General features: G+C 34.4%; 1 protein-coding gene across 13 annotated transcripts in view; it reads right to left on the reverse strand.

Annotated features, from left to right (window-relative positions):
• SEMA3A (semaphorin 3A) overlaps positions 1-13920 on the reverse strand; it is an 818384-nt gene that overhangs the window by 127248 nt on the left and 677216 nt on the right. The window lies entirely within an intron of this gene.

Below are 13920 nucleotides of genomic sequence, written 5' to 3' on the forward strand. Positions count from 1 at the left end.
TGAAACAGATAAAACCTAACTTTCAAGACTCTCAACAATGAACTCCCCATTCTCTAACAGCTTCTCTCCTCCCAAGAGGCAAGGGCATGAATGTCTAGGCGGAGGAAAAAGGTTGTGGAGAGGGAAACATCTGATAAACTCATTTACAAATGAGGCATTCATGACTCTTACCCAAAGGATTTATTTGTACTTTAAAGAATATTCAGTCATTTGCAAAGAAGTCATTTTCTGGAAAATGTTTTACAGCACCCCCTTTTTTGAAACATGTAGGTGGCCACATACTCTGCTTTCACATAAAGACAGCCGTCCCTAATTGTGGACTCAATCTTATAGCAGTCATGATTATAAATAACCAGTTCTGGCACCATATGTTGAAACCAAGAAACTGGCTGCATACATACTGGTAAGCAAACGAATATTCTAATAAATAATAGTGGCAGAACCAGATGGATGTCTTGTTCATTTTAGAAAAGAACAGGGTTTCAGTTTGTCTGCCATGCCTTTAAAGATATGCATGCAATTCTGAATACAAATTCAAATTCTCTAATCCCATTAGTAATACCTAAGAACATCCTAGAAATCTGAGAATGGATCCTAGTTTTCCACAATAAAAAAGAGGAAATATTTTATGAGCACGGATACTTGTGAACACAAATGAAGACTCATGTCATATCTGCAACTGTTATGAATCCTAAGATCACAGAATTTGTGAGTTCATATCTCTTATAGATTGGCAATTGATTAGCAATAATTAATAATTAAAAATTCAGGGTTCTTGAAAACCATGGAATCGAGCTACACTGAGTATCATAATTTTGTTCTCTATTAACTGTCAAGCATCACTATAGTATGACAGCTATCCCTCTACAGAGCTGATGGGGAAAAAAACAGTCATAGGACTGACTATAGCTGTGAAACGCAGCTCAAGGTTCTACTGAGAATACTGATAACAGAGTCTACCTGCGCTACAAACGGAGTAGACCCACCCTATTGGCCTAAGGCCTGGAATGATCCCGTTCATTTCCCCAGTGAACTCTCCTAGCTGGCAAGCAGGTTGTATTGCTGCCATGCCCGGGGGCTAGCTCAATATTATTTTGAAGTGAAGGCTGATGCAAATAGAATGGGGAGAAATTTCTTAGGTTTGAAGAGTAGGCTAAGACATTTGAAATGAAACAAAGAAACTGAATGAAATAGTTTCAAAACTGGTTAAAAAAATAGCTGCAAAGAAGCAGTGAATTAAAAGTACTGGACAGAGAAGAACAAAAACTTGAAAGAAGCATTGTTAGTAAGGATTGTTCTTTAAAACAGAAAACCTACATAAAAGAGTATCAATTCTGTCATTCATTTGCCTTCATTCTCTAGCTTGTTGCTGACAAGGGTTTGTTTGTGTGTGTGTGTGTGTGTGTGTGTGTGTGTGTGTGGTGGTTTTTATTTTTTTTTTATTTATTTTTTAAATGTTCCAAAACAGGATATTCATTTTATTTGGAAGCAGCCTGGACATTCCTCTAAAAAAGAAGGAAGCGTGGCAGAAAAAGGAAACACACTTCACACATTTCTGTTCTAAGGAGACAGAGGAAGAGTGATTCTGACCTTTTCTTGAACCGTGACGATTCTTAAAACTTAGAATGTAATGTACTTTTTGGCATTAAACTACTGCACTGCTTTGCTCAGCACCGGCGGATTTACAACGCAATAAAGAAAATGTAATCAGTTCAAAATGAATTCATTTTTCAAATCTTGATCCTTTTTGAAACTTAAGTTGATATATACAGACAAGTTTAGCAACAAGTTGGCTTCCCGAGAATCAAGCAACCATACTGACCTCTTATTTTACTGAAATGTACTCCAGACCCACAGCATTATAAATTGTTAACTTTGCCTAGAAGTAAAAGCAAAGGCAGTAGTAAACCAGTAAACCCCAAGGCCACACCTGAGGAACAATGATTCATCATCCCTAGTGACAAACCACTTGCACTTACTTTTTAAAGGTTTCTAGCGCTTTCAGATCAAATTGATAGAGGAATTACACAAAAGAGATACTAGCCTGGAAAAATAAATTAGAAAGAAAATGTCTACCCCCAGAGAAAAGATATAGGAGCCAAATGCACGGTGATTCAAAAACAAACATTACAAATATGTAGCACTGATTAGACTATGTTACGCAGACTTTTCCCGGACGGTTACAAAAATAAAGTCCATCCATCTGTCAAAACAACTGCTCCGTGCATGAAAATTAAAACAGAATTGAGGTGTTTTTAACTAACTTCCGATAATTATACTTTCTACAAAATAATGTAATTTACCTCCAATTCCAATTACCTCCTTGCATGTTCTTAAATTATGGATGGAGCAGTGAAATGTTACTCTAAATAAGAGAAAAGAGGAGAGAAGGCTGTAAAGATGAACAGTTCTATTCAAATATATTCAGTTCATGATTAAATCAAACAACTTGCTCTGGTTCAAATAAAAATCCGCCCAAAATGAATGGGTATAGTATAGCCTTGCCTCAGGTCAGTGAACATTCATTTAAAATAAAAAAGTCTCTAACCCCTCAGTAGTTTATGTAGAAATATTTTAATGTATAATCTACCATCTGGGAAAGCAAAGGAATCCTTTTCCTATCATGATGGGTGGATACATTTTTGCATGGAAATCCATTAATAAGCTTAATTCCTGAAGTTAATCTGTTGACTTTCTTTTTCTCTGGTCAATTTATTTGGCAAGCTGGCTGAATACTAGAGTCTTCGTGCCAAAGCAGTAATCCGTGAGATTGTTCCTGTCACTCACTTCATCCCTCTCTCTATTTAAGCTGTTCCGTACTTAACTAGCAATAATGTTTTGTCTTTTTTTCCTTTTAACACTGTGCTATTACAGGTGGGACCAGATCATCCATAGTCATGTCTTCCTATTACCTTAGGACTCATTAAAGGATGTTAGATATCTCTTCTTCAAAGAAGCATATGTAAGAAAACTAAGATTTAACTGTGTTCTAATTACATTAGCCATCTAATGTTGAATTTGTGACCTGGAATTTCATCCACCTTATGGTATGGTGAGTGGGCTGTTCTGTCCACTTTCGGAGACATTTTCACCTTCACTATTTTTTTAAAAATATTTATTTATTTATTTATTTGAGAGAGAGCGTATGTGAGCATGTAAGTGGGCGCTGGAGCGGGGGAGGGACAGGAGCTCAAGCAGACTCCCTGCTGAGCTCCAGCAGGACTGGAGCTCAACCTCACAACCCTGAAATCATGACCCAATTTGAAATCAAGAGTCTGATGCCCAACCAAGCCGTCCAGGCACTCCTGTTTTCACCTTAACTATCAAGAAGAACGACAGAATAATAAAACCACTTGACCTGCCCACCTTAATGCTTTGTTTTGTTTTCATCTCAGAGAATTCTCTTTTTTTTTTTTAGAGAGAGAGAAAATGTGTGTGCAAGCCAGTGGGGGGGGGGGTGCAGAGGGGAGAGAGGGAATCTTAAGCAGGATCCACGCTCAGTGCAGAGCCAGTCACAGGGCTCCATCTCACAACTCTGAGGTCATGACCTGAGCTGAAATCAAGAATCCGAAGCTTAAGTGACTGAGCCACCCACGCGCCCCCAGAGAATTTTAAATAATGATTGAACTAGGACAACAAAATTGGCATTATTTCACTATTTAAGTTTGTGAGCCTATTCATATTAATGAATATTAATGAGCTATAACATCTTTAAAACTATGGTAATTGAAAAATAAATTTTAAAGTAGCTTGAATGATGTGATAGACTAAATGAAGACTCCTACACAGGGTTCCAAATCATTTTATTTCAATGCTCATTTCAATTAGGTGCCCCATTTGACTGATTTTTCACCTCAGGATTGACGATTTGTTTGAAGTTCTAGAAATACTGATTCAGATTCTATAAACATTTTCCTTTCAAATTACTTGAAATCTTCAAACTAGGTCAAAAGGACTATACACACTGGCACCATATACAGAACATGGTATTAGCAAAAGTTGCCCAGTACAATTCTCTTCCACTATTTAAAGGAGTTTTAAGCTATTTCACTTTGAGATTCCATATGGACCAGAGAAACCAATGATATCTACATTTTAGCTTATATTTTCTTTTATATTGTGCTATCAATCTAGTTAATTATCATATTTGTACCATTCATTGGAGTTATTTCATTGTGAATGGTCCATAATATGCACCTAGCATAACCTTTCTTTACCATATATTCAAATGAATGCATAGAATGGTAAAATATTACATGAAACCAACCTAAATATTTTACTGCCAAACCAGGAGAACTATTGAAGTAGTCAAAAATCCCTATTCTGGTTTCATCAATAGTATGTGGTTTCCAATTTTATGCAACATGTTGAGTATTTAGTGCTTATGCCTTAAAGCGACTAAGTCCATGATTTACACCAAGTAGGTAGAGTTAGAATCTAAAGAGATTTACTGTGGATAGAATTAGTTGGCATATTTAATTCTAACATATAAGCTTTATCATAATAGAATTTAGTACTCAAATAAGGAGATGAACTGCATCTTCAATCACTTATGAGATACAGCTATGAGGAAGGAGAAATAAAAATGAAATCCAGATTTTAGAGGAATGTTTGATTTCATTCACGTATCTCTCTCTTCTACACAATGTTCTGCTTTGTCTAATATGAAAAGTAAAAATTTTTGGTTGTAATACTTACTGTCCAAAGTACTAAATGTTGTTACATAGTTAATAATATAAAATGTTCTCTTAGCGTATCTTCTAATAAATGGAGACTTCTTGGCCATTTATAATAATTCATATGTAATATATAATCTATATTACTATATATGTATATACACACATAGATATATGTGTGCATAGGTATTACATTAATTTTATAAATAATTTCTGAATATAACGAAAATTTAGAACTTTAGAATTTTAAAATCTGTTTATATTTATTAATATTTTATAAAGATGTTAGTTTTTCTAAGATAGGCATTTACATTTGAAAAGACATTCTCAGAGAATTTAAGAAAAACATATAGGGGCACCCGGCTGGCTCAGTCAGAAGAGTATGCAATTCTTGATCTCAGGGTCATGAGCTTGAGCCCCATGTTGGGTATAGAGATCACTTTAAATAAATAAATAAATAAACAAACAAACTTTAAAAAAAACTAAATAGAGCAAAAGTAATGAAATAATAATAACAAAATAGGAATAACATGTAGGTATTAATCTGATACTTTAAAAGTTTAGTCAGACACGGGTTAGAATTATTCAGGAAACATTTTTCATTTTTTGTGTGACTATCAGAAAGTTACGTAGGATCTCTGAGTCTCAGTTTCCTCAACTAAAACTGGGATTAATGATATAGTAAAAAGTACTTAGCATAACTCCTTAGAACTTATTAATCAATCAGTAGCTGTTAACTTATTCTTAAAATAAGAAATCATCTGTGTATTTCACGTGAATACTTCCATATATGCTTAGCTCTCACACCATTCACTATACTGTGGGATGACTTGGGCGAGAACTCGAGAACTCAGTAATGAATTGTTCCTTCCTTTTAAGGACAAATAACGGAGTTTAAGCCCATACTTGATGTAAGGAGAGGTGGATTTAATAAAATTGGTATTGAATATTAATCTGTACCCATTTTTGTTACAAAGGGAAATTATATTTTGCTCATTAGAATTTTCATGAAATTCCAGTCTTCCAAGTGTGGAGGACTATAAATTATAATCAGTCTTTTCATCAAAGTGGTACATGGCATAAATCACTGTCAGTCAAACAGCAAATACAGCAATTGTTTAATAGTTGTAGCAGAACTATATTGTGTCAACTTAGATAAGCTGGAACTACATTTCCTAGAATTCTCTTTCCCATAACCTAGTTAAGATTAGCCATAAAAGAAATCTGCACGAGATGTAGAAGGCAGAAGTTGAACTGCAACCATAAAATTCTCAAAGTTGTTCTCATTTGCTGGCCACCTTGTTAACATGGGGCAGCATCTGGGCCTGCAGCTCCTTCACCTTCTACCAGTTCTTATTTGTTAACTTCTGTAAGACCTGGTCCTGGAACTTGTGCAGCTCCATAGCAAAAAATACCAGCTTCTTCTGTAGGTTGGCCAAGTCATCGAAGTTGGAGGTAGTGAAAGAGACACTGATTCTAGTTTGCCCTTGTGGGTCCCAGTTTATCCTTGCGGGATTCAGTCTGTCCTTGCTCTTCCCACTTGATGGGAGCTTTTCTTCCCTAATGCCAATCCTGGTGACTTACAAAAAGTTCAGGATCATTACTTGACTCAGAGGCAATAGATTCCAGAAATCCATAGATTTCTCTACCATCTTCCACAACTGTATAAGGTCAAATCTCTGTAATAAAATCCTTTTTAACATCACTCTTACAAGTTCTGGTCTCTGATCAAACCCTAAGTTATAAAAGGAAATATCTTACTACCATAAAACAGCTCACTGTGATATGTAATATAAGAGGAACATGGATTTGATCCATTTAAAAAGAAAAACACAAGTTATTAGTTGATTATTGTATTTGTTTATAAATGTGAATGGTTCCTCTTTTTAAATGTATATGAAGATTAGAAACAATAAGTTATATTAATTTTGGTATCACTTCAAACACAAAACTAAAAAAAATTTTGATTCACACACATGCACACACACATATACACACACATCTATATGCACATAGTATAGAGAATACAATATATTTAGTATGTTTAGCCCTCAATTTGAATGTAATTATGACAATCTCCAAGAATGTTCTGCTCTGAATGCAGGAAAGCTAAAAACAAAATTTAAGATTCCCAGTCTCCTAAAATAGTGTCAAAATTTTAGATACTATAATTTTGCATTCTGTTTTCCTTACCACTCTTAAAAATGTGGTAAAGAGAAATATATAAAAATTAAATGATATAAATAGAACTTTATGAAGTTTTGTGATGTCCTATGGACATAAGGGTGATTTTTACTACTACAAGACCAAATCAAAGAAAAATAGTGAAATGTTGACCATAGCCTATTTGCCTTGAGACAGAGTATACTGAAGAAAAATATTCCCAGACTTCATGTTAAATCTATGATGTGATGGTCAACATACCCTCAGAAATGAGTAGAAATCCATTCAGATTTTTAAATATATAAAGAAGCAGAATGACTGTTAGAAATTGCATGTCAGTTTGACCTGGGACACCTGCTAACTATGTAGTTAGAAGTCATTGGCCAAAACCCCAGAGGAACTGTCCAAATCATTCTAATGAACCTTACAAGGTATAAAATGCTTACTCTACCCTAAAAGTATGTACACTGATACCTGGGTGATATACAGTGTCTAATCAAACCTACATAAGAGTTTGTCAACCAATGTCAAATATTTGAATTTCATTTCAATCACTGAAGGATACAATTAAAATTTCCACTTTAAAAAAAACAAAAAACAAAAACACACAATCTAAAATCCCAAAACACTCTGAGAGTTTTTATACACTGTCTCTATTTTAAGTGCTAGCCTTACTTTGCAACTGCATTTAAATTTTAATCTTGAGTCTAAAAGATTAAAAAAAAAACCTAAATTTATATATATGAAACTTGGTTCATAGAAATTCAAATATAATAATTACTACCTTATCTTGCCATATTAGAAAACATATTAATTCAAAATATGAATAAATTCTAGTTTCTAAAAAAACTTAAAGGAAAAGCTCCGTTTTTTATGTATCTTCTGTCTAAAATACAAAACTGGTTCTTTAGTTGCTTTGAAAGGAAATGTGTACCTTACAAGTGAATAGGAGTTACATAAATTAGTTAATAAAATTAATGCATTTAGAACAATAGCTGGTATATATAGTAAGCTCCCATTAAACATTAGCTACTATATATATATTTATATGTGTATATGTATGTATTTTTTAGTCCACTTACATGGATATTTTTCTTTTTTCTATTGAAGCGTAGTTGACACACAATGCTACATTAGTTTCAGATGTGTAACATAGTAATTAGATAACTCTATATGTTATACTATGCTCACCACAAGTGACCATTATTATTATTACTACTACTTCTGAATGCTGGATTTATTTTGTTGTTTTTTTTTTAAGATTCATTTATTCGACAGAGAGAGAGAGAGCAAGTGAGCACAAGCAGGGGGGGCAGCAGAGGGAGAGTAAGAAGCAGGCTCACCACTGAGTAGAGAGCCCGATGCGGGGCTCGATCCCAGGACCTTGAGATCATGACCTGAGCTGAAGGCAGACGCTTAACCGACTGAGCCACCCAGGTGCCCCTGAATGCAGAATTTAAACTGTAATCGTTTTGCTCAGTTTACCTGATACTGACCCCTAGGCAGAAGTAAACACACACATGTGCATGTGCATGATAGTCTACATTCATTCCTGTGGCTTTTATAAGATTTTTACTAAATGTCATCAAAAATCAGTGGTCTATACACCTGAAGTGTCATCAGATTTCATCATTGGGAATTATATTTAAAAATGAACACAGTGACCATAGTCTTCCATCATCTAAAACATCCACAAAAACTGTAGCCAATATTGTCAAGAACTGTAAAGGGTCTCTGATTTTGTCTAACTTATCAGATAACAAGTTACTCAAATAATTTCACGGATGCTGGCAGAAGTTACATGGCTCCTGAATCAGAGATAAAGGACATTATTACCCAGAAAAATAACAACAGTCTTAGAATCAGCATTTCTTCTGCCAGTTCCCCAAGCTCCAGTTCCTAGTGGGCAATACGAAGAGGGCCAGGTGACAACCCACACATGCAGTGAGCTCCATTATAGCAGAGAAGCCCTGGGTTAAGGGAACCTGAATATTTTACAATAGTCACAAGCATGCTGGCCATTACATTTTGAGGGAGATGTTAGTTTACTGTACTGGACAGTAAGCATACCTGCCCTTTGGTCCCAAGCGAGACACTATCTCTGTTTCTCAAGGCTTGCAAACCAGCCTTTTAAGAAAGAGACACTACCTTCCAGGTCTTTTCACTATACAAATATCCTTTAAAATTTTTCTGTAAAATAGGCAGTCAGTGCCTCTATTTATCAGATGTGCATAACTGTGTCAAAGACCCATGAAAAATTATCTCCCAACAATTATACATCAAGATTTTGAGGTCTAATGAAGCCCTAAGATGTTTATAGAATTAGGAGGTAATTCACCTACCACTTCAAAAAATTTTAACATGACTTGAAGTCCCTAAAACAAAATAAAAAAAATAGAATAAAGTTGCTACCAACTTTGACCTTTAAAAAAGTAAATGAAATTCAAGGATTAATGTGCATTTTGGACTGTACCGAAACTTAAGATGCATGTGTGGCTTCAAATTCTCCATTGCATTCACTTGGCAAAAAAAATTGTTGCTTAGGCCCTGCAATTTGAGCCATGATAAATTTGATAGACATGTTATAATACATCACAGCATTAAAAATGAATAACTAAGGACAAAAATATAAAAATAAATCCCTCAAGAATTACAAAAATGTCCCAAAATTCAGGTGCATGAAAATACGCTTTGAAATGTATCCAACAATAGCAATGTTATGAGAATCTGCTTTTTTTTGTTCATCTCAGATGGTTGAAATTTTGATTTCCAATGATGTTCAAAATATTTCTAACAGTCATACGGTTGCCATTTGGTTTTATTGAAACTTAGTGCAAAGAGAGATGGTTTAGTAGGATAAACAAAGAAGATACAGAGAGCTATTGATTCGAAACAGATTCTTTTACCAGCTTAGCATGTATTCAGTTTTCATTTGCAAAACAGGGTCAAGGAAGTTAATCCCTCAATAGAAATGTTATTGTGAATAACAAAGTGGATTTTAAGGACCAGAAAAAATATCAAAAATCAAAGTAAAGGTGAATAATAGCAGTCAGAATAGAGATATCTGGATTGCATTTATCTCCTTATTCAGGGACTCTGTCCAATAATATTATACATCATTTTTTTTTCAAATTACAACTCTCAAGTTACAACAATGGAAAAGTTCATGAGCATTCAACTCCCCTAATATAGGAATGCCACAACAATATAAAAGGGTAGAACCTATTACACCAAGAAAGCACATTAGTATATATCTGGTATATTCACTTCCACAAAGGGAAAATAATAAATACAGATTAATGATGTTGTCAGAAATGTTTTTATCAGCAGCCTAAGACCCATTTATATTCTCTCGCTCCCTCCATCTACACATACATGTAGAAAGAAAGGAAATACAAATGTCTCTCAGGTTGCAGATTCCCTCTTTACCACAAAGTCCATCTTTGCGGAATAGCTGCTTGAATGCCAGCTGCTGATTTAACATGTGTTTGATGCCAAACTGAGCCGTAAGAAATGATGGTGTATATCTTTCCAGCTGCCTGGGAGAATGGGAAGGGGCTCAATTTTTTGTATGATGCTATATTTGGTGAACTATGTAGGTTAAGGAACTATGGATGGACAGGAACTATGTAGGTTCAATCTAGTGGCATATCCTGACTTCCCAGGTAGCCGTACTGTCTTAACCAACTTAACCAGACTTAAGACTGATCCACTTTCAAGATATACAAAATTAGTCAGTGCCTTTGCCTTACTTTTCTTATTTTACTCTTGCATCTGAATCTAATACTGAGAAGACAGCACTTCCTCCTGGAAGGTTTGTTTTAAGGAGCTTTATTGGGGCCCTGGGTGGCTCAGTTGGTTGAGTGTCTGCCTCCGGCTCAGGTCATGATCTCGGGGCCTGGGATGGGGCCCTGCATCGGGCACCCAGCTCAGAAGGAAGTCTGCTTCTCCTCTCTCTGCTGTGCCCCCTGGTTGTGTTCTCTCACTTACATGCTCTAATAAATGAATAAAATCTTTTAAAAAAATACAGGAGCTTTATTTTTAGAGGACTTCTTAAGAAAACACTAAAACCAGAGGGAAACAGTAAACTCAGATTCTAGAAACCATGGAGTGCGCTCATGGAGGTCACTAGTTTACTTTTCTATAAATGTTCAGGTCAGTTCCTATTTTGGTTACAATTCTACCTTGGAGTCCTGATGGCTACAAAAACTACTCAAACCTCATTCTTCTGGTTTCAGCACCACAAGGGCTCTTTGAAAGGAATTACTGTCCACATGTCACAGCTATTATTTACTCAAGATACAGTACAGAATTTCTATCAAACTATGTGTCACTTTAAAAATCAATGATATTGAATGAAAATTCTTAAAAACTACTTACCTTTAGTCTTTCTTTCTAAGTGGTTAAGAAATTATTGGTAAAAACATTAATACTATCCAGGAAGTCAATTAATTGCTATTTTCTAAAATCTCACATTAAGAAAGAAATGGAAAAAAAGCATGAATAATGAATTATGAATAAATGAATAAATGCCATGTATTTTATTTAAATAAAATAGATATGTAAATTGAAGTACATAAATGAAGTTTCCTGAAAAGAAAATAAACTTTAATAAAATGCATTTAAATGCATAAAATATATTTTGAATAGTAGGTTAATGAAAAGCACTATTAAAGGAATAAATGGGTTACCAGAAAAATAGTAGGAAATATATTTTACTAATTGAATATATTTTATAGTGTTTGGTGTTTGGTGTTTGGAGCTAGAGGAAATATTTGGGTTTTTTTGAACCAAAATATATGAAAACTGTTGTGTTTTTCTTTCATTAAATAAGTGCTAACAAAGAGAAAACAAAATATACAGCAAATGAACGGATTTAATTCAAAAGAATGTAAAGTAATAACCAAAGAACATTTTATCATGTTACATTAATTAGTTCACTTTTGAAAAGATTAGTATGGCTAATATTGACATACCATTAAATCTTCAAAAATTTACCTCTCTCAACACACCTATCTCTACCATAATGTATGTGACATGATTTGTAAGCTGTCAGAATGTTTATTACAAGGCAGTATGAAATGATCAGGTGCCATGAATACCTTGTATCAGACTTAGCAAACTTTGCATGTCTTAGTTCCTTTTAATTTAGTTCTTTGAACCCCATAAGCATTTTCAATAAGCCTGGAAAATAAACTAAAGTTGCCCTTCTTAGAGAGGAAACCTCCGAAGTCACAATTAGGGTTATCCATAGGGCACTGTGCAGCTCAGGACTTTACTGCAGCTGCTGAACTCATTGCATCTGGGCTAACACCAGAATCCCTCCGTTTCATACTGATACCAGAGTGGAAGGGGAGAGAAAGGAAGGAGAGGAGAGGAGGGAAGGGCAGAGGGGAGCCATAAAATATGAGGGAAATGCACTGAGGTGAATTTTGGAAACCACAAACACAAAAGATTATCTGCTATCTTAGCAACTCAATGAGCTGATTTAATCATTAAATCAAATATGTTCTGTACTTGGGTACAGTGCTTATTATAAAATCCAGATATTTTTGTCAGATCAGTATCATATTATCTTTAATTTTCAAATCGAATTGAATAGTGTAACACTACAGTGGTCATGATCTTTAAAGAGAACCAAATTAATCACATTAATGATGTTTTCATTAGAAATTGCCTAAGCAACTTTACTGCATATACTAGTAACACTAATAATAGTATTTGTATCGTGCATTACAGTCTATGTAATAATTTCACTTGTGATTGTTTCAATCTTATAGGAATGCTGTGAGCTGGTTGCTGTTATGCCAACGGCCTTGATAAAACCAGAATAGGTATTTATTAGAATCTCCATAGTTCAGTTTCTGTGTGTTAACAAGCAAGTTCAAATCCATATATGCCACATGACACCAAAAACTTTATCAGAGGCACAGAAATTCTGATCTCAACTTCTTACTACTCAAAATGTTCTAAAATTCTGAATGAAAAGATTCTGAATGAATATTCTGAATCATTCTATTTCCTGATCAAGAAAATGGGGGTAGTGATACCCACCTCATAAAGTTATTAAAATTACATTTACAAAATAGCATTTAAATTATCATAGTACTTGACACAGGAAAGATTCTCAATAATTATGTTTCCATGTCTTCACTATAGAAAGGGAAAGAGTCTGTTTTTAAAAGTCACAGCTGTATACCAGTAAAATCTCAATTTCTATCCATCCTTAGTTATTATCACATTGAAATCCTTCAACATAATCTGATGTTAATATTTTTTTGTGTATTCAGTTTTGTGTTTTGCCTTATACCTGTGAAATATTTTCTTCTTTTAAATAATTTTCACAAAAACGATTAATCTTGTTTGTCACAATTGTAAAATATGTAATGCCTCATGTAATGGATAAAATAATAAAGCACTCCAAAAGAAGTACTTGCATGCGTACAGTTAATGAGTCATTGGGGGTATCAGCATAAAATTCCTGACTTTTCTGGACTCCTACTTCATGTTCTTTCTATTTACTCCTTTCCAATAGCCCTAACATATGCATCAATTTGGGATGGTTTAATATTTGACAGAACACCTTTTTTTTGGGGGGGGGGGTCCACTCTCACCTAATCAGAAAAATGTTTATTGTACTATGAAGGCATAATGTAACTTACCAACACTGTATTTAAAATGCAATTTTCAAGGATGAAATTTCCCATCTTTGCTAATATGTAATTAATCAAGGATGGGGAATATCTGTACTTCACGTTCCTTTAACTTCCTTCCTTTACCTGTAGCCAACACTGCTACCAGATTGAGGCATTCTTTCCCCATGAACTCAGATACCACCTCTAAATCATTCTAAACATAAACATCATCTTGGGCAGCTGCTACCAATCAACCAAGTTGTCCCTTGAAAATATCTACGTGTGTGTGTGTGTATATATATATATATACATACAGGTTAGTGTATGTTTTTAAGCACCTAAGATAAATTTCTTCTAAATGCCAATACATACACAAAACATTCAGACTTTTTTCTTGTATTTTAGACATCCAAAAATATCTAAGACATAAAATAATACAAATTATG

The sequence above is a fragment of the Ursus arctos genome, unplaced genomic scaffold, assembly GCF_023065955.2.
Source record: "Ursus arctos isolate Adak ecotype North America unplaced genomic scaffold, UrsArc2.0 scaffold_3, whole genome shotgun sequence".
NCBI lineage: Eukaryota > Metazoa > Chordata > Mammalia > Carnivora > Ursidae > Ursus > Ursus arctos.